This window comes from Ostrinia furnacalis, unplaced genomic scaffold (genome assembly GCF_004193835.3).
Source record: "Ostrinia furnacalis isolate ACB-3 unplaced genomic scaffold, ASM419383v2 OfSCF1276, whole genome shotgun sequence".
Lineage (NCBI taxonomy): Eukaryota > Metazoa > Arthropoda > Insecta > Lepidoptera > Crambidae > Ostrinia > Ostrinia furnacalis.
This window is the reverse complement of record NW_021131515.1, coordinates 50,315-63,917: the sequence shown is the minus strand read 5'-3', so window position 1 is coordinate 63,917 and position 13,603 is coordinate 50,315.

Genomic DNA, 13,603 nt, shown 5'->3' with positions numbered 1-13,603 from the left:
TATAGGACTTGGCTCCTAGTTCTTGTTTGGCAGGACTTGGTTCCTGTTTCTTGACTTGTATTGTAGGACTTGGTTCCTAGTTCTTGTTTCTTGACTTGTATTGTAGGACTTGGTTCCTAGTTCTTGTTTCTTGACTTGTATTGTAGGACTTGGTTCCTAGTTCTTGTTTGGCAGGACTTGGTTCCTGTTTCTTGACTTGTATTGTAGGACTTGGTTCCTAGTTCTTGTTTCTTGACTTGTATTGTAGGACTTGGTTCCTAGTTCGCTTGTTCGTTTTTGGTGCTTCTGCAGCCCTCGTATGGTCTTTTATGCGCCTTCTCAACTCAACCGGTGAGACCCTCTTCCGGGAGGCCAGTGAGCCGATTCGCAACCACACAAAAACCACAAAAACACCAGTTTTGCTCGAAGGACCACTATGTACGCGATGGTACAAGATATGTGTTGTAGTTGTGTTGTAGTTGTCTTGATAGAAGGAAACTCTTGAAACTCTTGATTATTTATTTAAGATAATTACAATATAAATCTTGACAATTGTGTGCACACTAATTAATAGGTTGAGAACTTGTGTAGAACTGATCGGCGAATGCTTCAAGTTAATAAAATTAAATATTGCAGCGTTTGCATGACCTACATAATTACTCGTGACTTATTGTACTTTGTACACAAATGTAATATTTTTCACATGATACACAAAAAATATGTATATGCAAATAAAGCTCATTTGTATGGTTTTCGCATTTTAAACACCCACAGAGGTAGCCATTAATTGTTGATATTTCGGGGAAAACCATTGGAACTCGGTAATATTAACAAACGTATTATATTCTAGACTTCACACATTTACAGGAAGAAAGATGGCGAGAGAGAGAGAGAGAGAGAAAAAAGTGCTGCCAACATGAAACTTCAAACTAAACAATAAAGCCAACATAAAGAATTATAATGGTTGCGTTCTCATTTACCAACACCATTATGCAACTGTAACTCTTTCAGCACCCTTATTACCACCATTCTTCTTCCAAGCTTTACAAATACTCAAAATGTCGACGCGTTCGTCAATACAAACAATGCAAAGGTCAGACGTTGGCGTAAATATTTGCCCGTCATTACGTTTGACGGGAATGACGCGCGTCATTGATTAAATTTCCGAGTGACGCGTCAAAGCTCGCGAAAGCTTTTTGTTGACGCCTCTGCATTTCCGAGCTTTCCTTGGTGTGTCGGCTAATAGGTTCATTTTGGTAAGTGCTTCTTTAGTGTTTGGTTTTAAATGGATTACACATTCAAATTCCAATTCAAAGTCAAAATTTCTTTATTTGTATAGACTATTTTTAAATAGTATTTCCTACAAATCGTCAAATATTTAGCTCTGAAGGAGCCTCTACATGTCTCATAATCTTTTTACCCTACCAGCGCTTCGAGACCAACATTTGGCAAGTGCTGAGAAGAAGCGCCGCAACAAACTCAGTCTCAGGAAATAGGTAGTAGGTATATTATTGATACACGAGCAGTTCTCTGAATTTATCTTATACTTCAAAATCTAAACTTACTTATATTATAAAGCTGAAAAAGCTTGTTTGCTTAAACGCGCCAATCTCAGGAACTACTGGTCTGATTTGAAAAACTTTTTTGTGTTTATCGAATTTTATCGAAGAAAGTTTTATGGTATAACATCAAACTACAGCCAATAGGGGCGGATCAGTAAAGAAAAATATTGCAAAAACGGAAATATTATTCAAACTATTTTCACACGTAACGAAGTCGCGGGCACAGCTAGTTACACTATAATTTTAGATTAAATTCACCAAAAGCTTTCATTTTAGCTCCAACATAATAACTCAAGTCATAATTATAGTATAAAGCAACCAAAATTAATTAATACACGCTGAATATTGCTTCAGCAAACTTCAATATGCAGGTGCTAAATTTGCCGCTGAAAATTAATTCCTAAGTCAACGTGGTAACGTCGAATATTCACTGAATTATGTAACATATTCGGAAGTACATCATCACACACCTGAGCGTAATCCGGGGATCTTATTATAGTTATATCGTCAACATATCGCGCGTCAAGGAAATAAGGCTGTCATGATGACTGGACGATATTAAAACGATATTACACGAAATCACGGATACAAAAGCTCATTGTTTTAGACAAATCTTTCAAGGGGAGTCCAGTGACCTTGTGGGACACTTTTAGCAATTCACATGTTTGTGTGTCCTTCAAGGTGCAGAAGTACTCATTTCGGTGCCACTAAACTAATTTGGGAACCTCTACATAAAGTAATTTTTGACGTGTTGTAAGTCCACTCGTCTCTCCAATCCATTTGGCCAGCGTCACAGGTATTGGCCAAATCTTCCATTTGCCTCTAGTAATGAGAGAGAACGTGATTGCTCCTGTAGAGAAGATTATTATTTATTTATTATTTAATGTACCTATCTTTTGATATGTTTTTCTCAGCTGTCCAACGTGGGGTATTTTTTTATGGACGTTGCAACATCTTCTTTGTATATGTGAACCAAATACCTTACATAGTAAAGGTACTCTCTGCTAGTCCTATGGTTTTATCTTCTAATATCGTTCCGCAGAATAACCGCCTTTGAACGCGTCAAGAGCCACGGAATCAAGATGGCACGGCACGTACGATTTTTGTGACGTGACGAGACTCGCTGAAGTGCTATCTGCGAATGTGTTCGATATTAATGATCAGGAGAATTAAATGAGTAGAGAAATACACGTATAAAGCCACAAATCAAATGATAATCTTGTAGAATTCTATTTGGGAAATATTTTTTTATTTATCATCATTAACACTGCATGAATGAAGTCCCTACGCTGGCCAGATGGTTTGGAGAGACATTTTTTATTTATAAAAATAAGATTAAAAGTTATTTGTTATTAGTTATCGTGAATATCATGATGTCTTTAATTTATTAGTCTTGTAGTATCAATGTTCGATTTACAAAAGTAATAAGTGTAGAATTTCATTAAAAAGTTAAATGTTAAATTCTATTACAAAGTAAATTTCTTGTTTTTGCAATGTCTCAAATCAAATTGTCCTTCAGTAAAAGTGAATCTACAAGAAAAACGGCAAATCTTTTTAGCTAATTTCGTTCGTTCGTTTCAGCCGAATGACGTCCACTGTTAGCTAATTTATTTATTTGAAATTGGCTCAATCTTTACAACTTTCTAGCATTTGGACAGCTTCACAAATCTCGTCTGAGCCGGCTGGCTGAACATGATTGCTTAGATAACAAAGTAGGCTTAAAGCGGATTGTTGTTTTGTGCGAGCAACACGATTATTAACTTCTGTTACAAAAAGTAATTTAGCACCAAATATCATCATCGTCATGATTTCAGCCACAGGACGTCCACAGCTGATCATAAGCCTTCCCCAATGATTTCCATATCGCCTGGTTGGTAGCGCAGCGCCTTTCTGCTACCTTTATCAGGTCATCGGTCCACCTTGTGGGTCCCCCGCTGCGTTATCCGGTACGTGGCTTCCACTCAAGAACTTTGCTGTCCATCGGTCATCACTACGAAATACGAAAGTCAGTACGAAGCACCAAATACGAAATCTCTATGATCTCATCTTTTCAGATAGGTACCTACATATACAGACCAAATATTGCTGAAAATAGGCCTCTTCCAATATTTAAAATTGGACGCAACCTGCCTCTATCCAGTATCTGTAGGGGAGACCGGGGTTGAAAGTGTCGGGGGTAAATTGTTCCGATGCAAAATATCTCGACAACAGAAAGAATTAGATATGTGATTATTTCGTATAATGCCCAACAGTTGGCCACATGCGACATAATACGATCACATATCTAATTCTTTCTGTTGTCGAGATATTTTGCATCGGAACAATTTACCCCCGGCACTTTCAGCCCCGGTTTCCTACTTTTTATTAAGTATGCAAGTAGGAATAAATTCAGTTGAATGTATTTGTAAACGAACTTTTGAAATGTATCCGTTCGTAAAAAGGAACAGTATGCTTTAAAATCCCGAATAACATTTATTTCGCAAACTTTTTAGTTTAGCTTAACGAGAGAATAAATAAGAGCACCCATTTGATTACTTTTCCATTTCATTTAGTTGAGGGTTAGGCTTGTTAAATGCTGTTAATTAATGTTTAGTGACCAGTCACTAATCTAGATTAGCAAACTTAATCCATGAGCTCGTAGAGCCCAATTTATTTATTTATTTATAGAAACCCAATTATGATAGTAAGGAGACATCTAATGTAAGTCCGCCTTATGTACAGTGTTATGTGCAAGTAAGTACTAATTAAATAAATAAAATAAATGTACAAAAGAGGGGCTCTCTTATTTATGTTATGTTCATAAGTGCCTAAAGTTCGTTAAAATTGAATGAAAATAAAATTTCACTTCAATGCCTCATGTAGGCAATGCAATTTTGTTTATTACAGGACAATGATTTGAAAAGGGTAAACTGAAAATTAGTGACTGAAAACGTGTTAATTTTCTCTTACACAACATTTATTTGTAAGATTTGTGCGCGTATAGTGGTTTTCCTAAATCACTGTTGTATTTTTTTAAATAGTAGTGACACCTACTAGTACATACTTTGTAAATTATTTCTTTTAAAATAAAGATAAATATATCTTAGCCAAGAAGCGAAGTAAAACGTAGGTTAGGTTTTAGTTACACAGATTGCATTTTATGTTACATTGTTTACCCGTAAAGTTACACAGTAAATCTGGGGCTGCATTAAGAGGCTACTGAGGAGTTATAACCTGGAAACTTCCACTCGGAACTTGCTAACGAGGGCTGATGTTTCGTTTGCTTTTGGGCTACACGATCGGTGGAGTTTGCGATCGTATTACTTACAATATAAGATCATGTAAATGAAACTGGTTCTAATTTGGTTTCAGTTTTGATTGTTATTAAACTAAAACTACAATGAGTGACAGCTTTCATGCATCTAAATTCTGGATTAATACAAGTTAGTGACTTAAAACGTTTTCTCAGTATAGAAAATTATTTAGCTACCTATTTTTCTGGCTTCGTCCGTTTTGTTTTTCGTTCTTTCTGCTGATTTCACGTCTGCCAAAAACAGTGTTTTATTAAACATTTACATTCACTCTTTTATAAATAAATATACTTCAATAAATAAAAAATCGTTTTTTGCTTTACAAAAGAAAACTTATAATAAAAAGGTGGAAGCAACTGGAGATTTTGAGTAACAAATAAATATTATCCATCCATTCGTCCTCACAAACTTTCACATTTATAATATTAACTAACGGCCGCCCGCGACTTCGTACGCGTGGATCCCGTTTTACCCCCTTCATCTATCTTACGCGGTTTAGATTTTTTCATACAAATGTTTTTTCCCACTAACTCCCACTCCCGTGGGAATTTTGCAATATTCTATTGTAACTAAGCTTTAAGTTTACTAAGGTAACTGCATGCCAAATTTCAAGCGTCTAACTTTAGCGGTTTAGATTTTTCATACTAAAGGATTTTCCCGCTAATTCCGGTTGCCGTGGGAATTTTGAAATATCCTGTTGTAACTAAGCTTTAAGTTTACTAAGGTACCTGCATGCCAAATTTCAAGCGTCTAACTTTAAGCGGTTTAGATTTTTCATACAAAAAGATTTTCCCGCTAATTCCCGTTCCCGTGGGAATTCCTAAGTATACTATAACCTGCCCAGGAGTATGAAGAATAATTGTACCAAGTTTTGTTTAAATCCGTCGAGTAGTTTTTGTTTCTATAAGGAACATACAGACAGACAGACAAAAATTTTACTGATTGCATTTTTGGCATTAGTATCGATCACTAATCACCCCCTGATAGTTATTTTGAAAATATATTTCATGTACAGAATTGACCTCTCTACAGATTTATTATAAGTATAAATAAGGATTTCGGAGACGGTCACGGGAGCTATACGTGGTTAGCTTAAATGAATATTTACGTCCTTTGTATCTTCTTAGAATAATGTGTGGGCGAACAGAGCCTTATATTTAAATTATAAATTATACAACAGAAAGTATCCAATTTTCCATCTTCAATGCTAATTAAATTGCATTGTCACAGCCATCGGAGTTTCCATCTGATGCGCACGTCCGTTATCAAAATAATTAAGTATAATTTAATAATCGTGACGCGAATACTCGGAGAAGAAAATTAATATTCTAATTTACTAATTTTCTTGCGTTTTGTTTTAAGTACTTTGGTTATTTATACAGGGTGTTGATTTCAATCCTCGCCATATTTATTTAGGTGATCTATTATGACTTACATAAACTCATTATCCACCAAAAAAAATTACAAACGAAAGTGGAATTTTTAGCGAGTATTTTCCGTGCGAAATTAACTGTACTGTGGCTCGCAATATTGCAATAGTTTACACTGCGGCACTCATCGAGCTACACGGATCGCTCGCTTATCATGTTGGATAACCTCCTGAAGGAAGCCACTTAAAGTAGGTAGTGTAAAAGATATTTTTCTTTGACTACCTAAAGTTAAAGTTCGTTTGAAATTTTTTTCGAAGTAAATTTTTTTACTGATTCGTAATCAGAATAAGCTACTTAATCAACTCCCTGATTATGGCGAGGATTGAAATCAACACCCTGTATAGGCAACGCTCTCCTTGATGGTTTTGAAACTGGAGCGATACCTACAATTTATTCCCTGCCAGACGCCCGTATTTACAAACATTACTATGAGGTCTCACAGTGACAGTGCGCGTGGGCGCATATGATGGCAAATGAATGAATCAGAGAGAGAGCGTTGAATACAACGCTGTGATTTCGATTTGCTGCTTCACTTAAGCAAGCATCGTTTGTGAATACGGGCGTTAGACTGGTAGAATCTTTAGGTATTGTATGTAATAGTTTAGAGTGTGTTGTTGCTAGAATTTTAAGTGATATCACTCACCTTAAAACAGACATGATGTTTCTATGAGATTGTAGACTTTACTCCACTTTCTTTTATTATGTACGAGTATGAAGGAAGTTGCGTTAATCTGCATAATTGTACATTTAAATACATTTGCATTTTTTGATGAAGCCAGCTTATTATTCTAATTGTAACTAAACAGAGATAATAACATTGTTTTTAAAAGCTGGCATCTCTCCAACCAGGGCTTTTCGGGTTTTGCAACTCGTAAAAAGATTTTTTGTCTCCGGTAAGGCATTGTGAGTTCTTTTTATAACGATAAGTCGGTAAGATAAAACGGATTTTGAGGAGTCATTTCAGTTCCAATCAACTTGTTTACATAGTATGAAAGCTGACTATATGATTGTCTAATAAGCAAAAAATATTTATATATAGGTGTGAACATATTTTAAACTGCTGGAAGTTTATTAAAATGTACGCCAGCGTCTACTTTTCTATATTTCAATAAATTGTCTATCGCCCGTATTCACAAACATTACTATGAGTTCTCACAGTGCGCGTGGATGCACAGGGTGACAATCACAGAGCTCTATTCAACGCTGTGCGTTCGATTTGCTGCTTCACTTAAGCAAGAATCGTTTGTGAATACGGGCCATGTGTATGTATAATTAGTGTGCATGCCAGCTACTGTAGGCAGATGTACGAATCATCATCATCATCATCATCATCATCATCATTTCAGCTTAAGGTTGACGGTAGAGTTTTATTAGAAGTAGAAGTTTTATTCTTTACGGTTTTCCCCAGACGGCACATGATGTACGAAATATCAAAATTCATAGAACCGATGATGTAACACGTAAGTATAACGTACCTACCTATCAGTAGAATGAACACTGTCACTTTATTTAGACCATTTACCTACAGAACCCTAAGTGACGACGAGCAAAATGTTCAAAGCCTCAACACACTTGAATTTCTCACCGTGAGCGACAAATGAATTTACTTATGTACACAAATAAGTACACATCAACCTGAACACGGACATCTTAAGCAGTGGTAATAAGAGCAAGTTTGCAACAAAAATGTAAAGCTTGATGTGCTCCTCAGCGAAAACAAAATGTACCTACGATGTGAATCTATAAATTCGGAAATGCTTTTCCGGGGACAAACCCTTCAAGGAATCAAATGCGGTTAATTGATGAATCAAATCAAATCAAATCATTTATTTACTATCAGACATTGAGGTATTGTATTAGAATGTCGTCAACGTACCTTAAGTAAATAGGTTGGGAGAAAATCGCTAGGCAACACATTGGTTTTTCGGTTAAGTTTTTGTACCTAATATTTTTTTCATTTTCTGAGTACCTGCCTATATTATAAGACTTACCTATTAATTGCTGGCGCTTCCTCTGGAGTAAGAGAGAGGTTTTGGGACGATCTCCAAGTGGGGGACAATCTGTAGAAGCATAAAATCACTTTGATTATTAATTACTTATATGACTGCGTATCGAAATCAGTTTGAGTACCTAAGTATTCATTCATTGTAATTAAAAAATCTAAATTCATTTAGGCACTAACCTATTTATATTAGAGAGTAAAAATAATAAACAACTAAAGTGGCATTCCAGAATGTATTATAATNTCGTAATCAGAATAAGCTACTTAATCAACTCCCTGATTATGGCGAGGATTGAAATCAACACCCTGTATAGGCAACGCTCTCCTTGATGGTTTTGAAACTGGAGCGATACCTACAATTTATTCCCTGCCAGACGCCCGTATTCACAAACATTACTATGAGGTCTCACAGTGACAGTGCGCGTGGGCGCATATGATGGCAAATGAACCAATCAGAGAGAGAGCGTTGAATACAACGCTGTGATTTCGATTTGCTGCTTCACTTAAGCAAGCATCGTTTGTGAATACGGGCGTTAGACTGGTAGAATCTTTAGGTATTGTATGTAATAGTTTAGAGTGTGTTGTTGCTAGAATTTTAAGTGATATCACTCACCTTAAAACAGACATGGTGTTTCTATGAGATTGTAGATTTTACTCCACGTTATTTTATTATGTACGAGTATGAAGGAAGTTGCGTTAATCTGCATAATTGTCCATTTAAATACATTTGCATTTTTTGATGAAGCCAGCTTATTATTCTAATTGTAACTAAACAGAGATAATAACATTGTTTTTAAAAGCTGGCATCTCTCCAACCAGGGCTTTTCGGGTTTTGCAACTCGTAAAAAGATTTTTTGTCTCCGGTAAGGCATTGTGAGTTCTTTTTATAACGATAAGTCGGTAAGATAAAACGGATTTTGAGAAGTCATTTCAGTTTCAATGAACTTGTCTACATAAATGAAAGCTGATTATGATTGCCTAGTAAGCAAAAAATATTTATGTGTAGGTATGAATATATTAATTTGAAACTGCTGGCAATTTCTTAAAATGTACACCAGGGTCTTCTTTTCTTTATTTCTTATGGTTAGTGTGCAACTGTGTATGCCAGCTACTGTAGGCAGATGTACGAATCATCATCATCATCATCATAATCATTAAAATTTCAGCCGCAGGATGGCGGTGGAGAATTTATTGTTTCTATACGGCTCTCCTCAGACGGCACATGATGTACATTCAAATTCATAGCACCGATGATGTAACACGTAAGTACTCGTAGATATAAAGTATCCACCTATCAGCAGAATGAACACTGTCACTTTATTTAGACCATTTACCTACAGAACCCTAAGTGGCGAGCAAAATGTTCAAAACAGCAATACACTCAGTATTTCTCGCCGTGAGCGTCGAATGAATTACTTATGTACACAAATAAGTGCACATCAACTTTAACTCTGTGTCATCTTATGTAGAGGTAATAAGAGTGAATTTACAAGAAAAATGTAAAGCTTGATGTGCTGTCGTCTGTACACATGAACTACTACAAAATGTACCTACGATGTGAATCTACAAATTCGGAAATAAATGCTTATCCGGGGACAAACCCTTCAAGGAATCAAATGCGGTAAATTGATGAATCAAATCAAATCATTTATTTACATTACCTTAAGTAAATAGGTTGGGAGAAAATCGTTAGGCAACACATTGGTTTTTCGGTTAAGTTTTTGTACCTTATATTGTTTTCATTTTCTGAGTACCTACCTATAATTATATATATAAGACTTACCTATTAATTGCTGGCGATTCCTCCGCAGTAAGAGAGAGGTTTTGGTTCGATCACCAGGTGGGGGACAATCTGTGGAAGCATAAAATCACTTGATTTATCTAAATATATAAAAGGAGAAACTGACTGACTTAGTGACATATCAACGCACAGCCTAAACGGCTAAACGTAGGCACTTGAAATTTGGAAGGGGCGTAGCTTAGGTAGGTACCGTAGAGGTGCACTAAGAGAGGAATTCCCTAAATTCTCACGAGAACGGGAATTAGCGGGAAAATCCATTTGTACGAAAAATCTAAACCGCTTAAGTTAGACGCTTGAAATTTGGCATGCAGGTACCTTAGTAAACTTAAAGCTTAGTTACAACAGGATATTGCAAAATTCCCACGGGAGCGGGAGTTAGTGGGAAAAAACATTTATGTGAAAAAATCTAAACCGCGTAAGATAGACGCTTGAAATTTGGAATGCAGGTACTTTAGTAAACTTAAAGCTTACTTACAACAGGATATTGCAAAATTCCCACGGGAACGGGAGTTAGCGGGAAAAAACTTTTGTTTGAAAAAATCTAAACCGCGTAAGATAGATGAAGGGGATAAAACGGGATCCACGCGTACGAAGTCGCGGGTGGCCGCTAGTTAATTATATTAAGACTGCGTATCGAAATCTGTTTGAGTAGGTATTCATTTTAGTGAAAAACCAATATTCATTTAGGCACTAACCCATTTATTTTATATTCGAGAGTAAAAATAATAAACCATTAAAGTGGCATTCCAGAATGTATTAAGCCGTACAATATTGGTTGGTGTTCTTTAAAACCTAATGCCATATATCACGCACCATCTGCTCGATGTCGGGGTAAAAATTGTAAACAGCGAAAATGGCATTTGTCGACGCAATTTTCTGGATAAAGGACGAAGCACACTTATCAACCCGGAAACGGATCGTAACCTTATCAACTAGAGGCGGTCAGTATTCTTTGTATGAAACTCCGTTAAGGAACGCACATTTGCACGTAATTTAAACGCCTCGCCTCGCGGTTTAGTTGACAGCGCGCGACAGGCAATACGGTGTTGGTCCTTATTTGGGATGTAAAGTGTGCTATGACCTTAACACTATTTTATTCTGGCTACGAACCGGCTCATGTGATATTAACAAGGTTGTGTTCGCAAAACAACGGGATTTGAGCGGTTCAATTTGGAAAATGCTCTGCATAATGCAAACGTGTGAAAGATGGATGATTTTTTATCTTATTTTCGTCATAGTTATTGTCATAGTAAATAAATACTAAATAATTTATAGACGATATTCGATGTAAAATCACTTTGGCATATTTGTTTCCAGTTACCTATTATCACAAACAGTAGACTTAGGCTGTGTTGCACCACCTAACTTTAACCGTGACTATAACGTTAACCGGTGTATTTTGTATCGAGTTTGACAGATTTTTATCGTTTCCTAAAGTCAAAGTAAGATGGACTGCCTTAGTTACATAAGTAGCTTTTACTCGCGTGAATTTCAATTTGTCATAGAAAGATATTATCGCGTCATTAAACTATTCTATTTACCCCACCCTTTTATATTTACTTACTAAACTTCATCTAAATTGGTTCAGTGGTAAGCGTAAGAAGTAACAGACAGACATAATTTCTTAAACTTATTAGTATTACGAGTCTGAACGATAAGTCTATTTTTAACCGACTTCAACAAAATGAGGAGGTTCTCTTTTTAACATCTTAGGTTGAGTTGCACCACCTCACTTTGACCGTAACTATATCGATAACCGCTGTTTTTTGTATGGAATTTGACAGACGTTTTTTAAAGTCAAAATAAGATGGTGCAACCCAGCCTTAATTACGCAATTAGTAACGTCTCTCCTAATTCGACTTAACTTTAATGGGATCAATGGGAAGTCCCGGGGACAAAGCAGGGATTAGGTTAACAAACCGGCGCCATTCTTTTTCTTTATTAGTCCGACATCTTGGGGTCGGCCGCCATTGATCCCGGTAGCCATCTTTCTTTGTAACATCCATTGGATAATGACTGTCGATTCACACCGTAACTTTAACTAGCTTTTGCCTGTGGCTTCGCCTGCAAATTTTGTCTGTCACAGAAAAACGATATCGTGCGCGTCCCTGTTTAAAAAAACAGGATAAATGGCCTATTGAGATAGTTTGAGTCCCTTCCCTCTATCTTTATTCCAAATTTCTTCAAAATCGGTTCAGTGGTTTAGATGTGAAAGAGTAACAGACAAACAAAGTTACTTTCGCATTTATAATATTATTAGTAGGGAAGTAAAGGTAGTAATTTAAATTATTATCCATGTACCTGTGTAACCTATATGTAACCTGCATTAATATTTTCTGTATAGCTAAGCTAATCTAAAACTTAGTAACGTTTTCGTTTTCATATAAAAGTCCCTCGGTCAGTCTTCGCCATATTAAAACCAAAACATAAAGTAAATGCCTTTCCATTTCCTGAATTCTTTCACAGAAAGTAGGTAACATGCAGAGCTTAATGAAGACCCAGTTTAATTTAAAAATGTCCAGGCCCATGACTGATATTAGTAAAAGAAAAAAATAAAATTGTACGCTATGCTTTGACTCTTCCTTTTTTTAAAAGAGAGCTCATTATAAAGACTAATTAACTTTTCAAAAGGATTATGATGACATAAAAGCGCTAGTCATATTCTAAAACCTGTATGTCATTTGTAATTGAAACTGTATCACTGTTAAAGGTCTATAAATGGATAAAAATTTTCGTCGTATAAATTACTTCTATTTCTGTTTTATTAAGGCTATAATACTACCACGAAGTTAATATATGACACTGACTTATGATTCAACCACACCAACGCGTGCAGATCGCCAACGCTGGCGCGATCACAGGCCAATGACAGGTCGCGCAGACTATCATGGGTCGCGCGACCTGTCATTAGCCTTTGATCGCGCCGGCGATGGCGATTTGCACGCGTTGGTTTGGTGTGGTTGAAGCTTTACAGCGTAAAATACATTCAACGCGAGTTTTACCGAAATCCGTAGCTCTGTGGTTAGAGCAAGTGCCCCGCCACTGAAAGAGGGTTCAAGTCCCAACTGTGACAATATATTTACAATATTTCATTGAAAACAAGTGAAAAATCATATGTATTTTTAGAAGTAGCGCGGAGAAACTGGACGGTTGCGTTTGGCGTTAGTTACATTTTTTCTGAAATCTTTTGCAATTTCGTGAGCAGTTTTCCTGTAACCAACTTTACGCTGCAAGCATGTTATTATACAGTACTAGTAATCATGTTTGGTTTACTGAAGTAACCAACTATTTTCAGAATACGCTCTCATTATCACACCATGTTACGTGAAAGAACAATACAATCCCAGCGGAAAATATTGGACGATGCGAGGTTACACACGTCACTAACACGCCGTTGTTTTGTCTCTACAGCCGAGCACATACAGTGTGAGTCACGTTAAAGTGTACATATGAAAAATTTTATAAAAAAAAATAAAACCGACTCCAAAAAACCTACACTAAAACGTCGAAAAATAATTACTAATTACCTACTTATTTAT